The sequence below is a fragment of the Otolemur garnettii genome, unplaced genomic scaffold, assembly GCF_000181295.1.
Source record: "Otolemur garnettii isolate 467f Iridium unplaced genomic scaffold, OtoGar3 scaffold00010, whole genome shotgun sequence".
In the NCBI taxonomy this organism is placed as follows: domain Eukaryota; kingdom Metazoa; phylum Chordata; class Mammalia; order Primates; family Galagidae; genus Otolemur; species Otolemur garnettii.
The window spans coordinates 10,191,562-10,193,442 of NW_003852405.1; the positions used below are offsets into that span (position 1 = coordinate 10,191,562).

A 1,881-nucleotide genomic window follows, 5' to 3' on the forward strand; every position below is an offset into this window, starting at 1 on the left:
TTTTAAAGCTCTGCTGCATACAAATTTAGTATTTTTACATTGTTTTGGTGAATTGAGTATTTCTTGAATTTATTTTTTTAATTGTGAAATATCTTTATTGCTAATAAAATATCTCCTTCTGAAGTCTATGTAATATTATTATAGCTGCTCCGACTTTCCTTTGATTCATGTTTTTGGGGTATATTTTTCTATCTTTTAACTTTTAACCTACCTATATATATATATTTTTTTTTTCCGTAGGAAAAACTTTAATGAAGTTTCCAAATGTACTTTCACATTAAGGAATGTTGACTTCTCTCTTCCATCTCACAGGAACAAATCCTGAAAATACTCATCAAATTCTTCTTCCTGTGATTTTTCATCTGTCTCTGGCAGTGGACCCTTCCAAAGTTCAGATTCTGAAGCACTTTCTTCCTCATCAGAATTTCTATTTACATAATCTTCTGATTTCTTTGAGGATGAATGTCCTTTATCCTTTTTCTTGGTGGCCTCTTCTGCTGAAGATAATCTGGCTTTTTTATGTGATGACTCTTCACAATCTCTTTTGCTTTTGTCCTTTCTTTTTTTTGACTTGATTTCTTTTCTCCTGTGATGAAAATTCAATTTAAAGGAACATTCCTGGCATAATCTTAATTTAACAAGTGCATTTCTCTTTTCACCACGCTCAATATAACCAAAATTAACTTCCCAACTCTTTAAGCCCTCTTTTTCATCACAACATTTATTTCCACAGAAAAACTGACCTTTTCCTGAAATTACTTCTTTTTCTATTCACCACCTAAATCCAAACTTATTTTCTTTGTATCTACTGAGATCTGCTATGCAGTATTCCTTGAATAACTTGTCGTAGTATTTCTTAGCAAGTCTCTTTTCCCAAGTCATGTCCATTTCGTCCTCCTCATTCCATAGGAATCTATGATTTTCTCGTATAACATCCAAATCTGTTTTGTCATTTTCCCCCAAACGCCTGAAGTCTTCTTTTTTTGCCACCATAGTACAAAATGTAGTCATTTATAAACTTTGTATGTCTTTGATAAGCATCCATAGCTATGAGATGAAACCTTGTATTTCTTGCTTCTTCCCTGTCCAGCAATTCTGCTGCAACTTGTTTATGGGCCACCTTTCCATGTTTTTCTTTCTGGAATGGTTTTTTGAGCAATAAATCGTCTTCCCTTGTTCTTTTTTTCTTTTTGCTAGATTCCCGATAGTGTTCATCATCACTAAAATCAGAGTCATAGCCTCCATGACCATGCATTTCAGGCTACGAATCAACTGACAAGAGACGACAGAAACTCGAGAACGGACACGCTGGGTGTCTCCAGAATCCTGCTCTGCCAAGTTCGTCCTCGAGTCGTCGCTTCCTCCTTTCACGTAGCTGCAACGACAACCGACGGCCTGAGCGAGCCGCTGCAGGGCCAGCCCGGTTCGCCCCGGCCGCGCAGCCTCTGCACCGCCGCCACCCCCGCCCCCAAGCCTCGCCCTCATATTTTCTATGTAAAATAAGTTTTCCTTCTTTTATCCAATGTGACACTTTATGTGAATTGGTTCATGTAGATTGTTTGTAGCTAATGTAATTGTTGATATGCTAATACTAAAGATTTGTCAACTTGCTAGTTTTTTTCTATTTCTTTGTCTGCTATTTGTCTTTTACTCTCCCAGCCTTTTAATTTTCTTTAAATTGTGAATTTCCTATGACATTGTAGTTTGTTCCTAAGCTTTTTATATTAACTTGTTATTTATATTATTTGCTGTGGTTTAAATGTATTTCCCCAAAGTTACTGTCTTGAAAATTTAATCCCCAATGCAACAGTGTTGAGAAGTAGGGCCTAATAAGAGGTAATGGGGTCATGGGGGAAGAATTAATATTATTAGTACAGAACT

General features: G+C 36.3%; 1 pseudogene across 1 annotated transcript; it reads right to left on the bottom strand.

The window, feature by feature from the left end:
- Positions 1–250: 250 nt before the first annotated feature.
- LOC100964736 lies at positions 251–1,322 on the bottom strand (annotated as a pseudogene). Its single transcript, XR_153048.3, has one exon. The product of XR_153048.3 is annotated as a protein FRA10AC1 pseudogene (transcript).
- Positions 1,323–1,881: the final 559 nt, after the last annotated feature.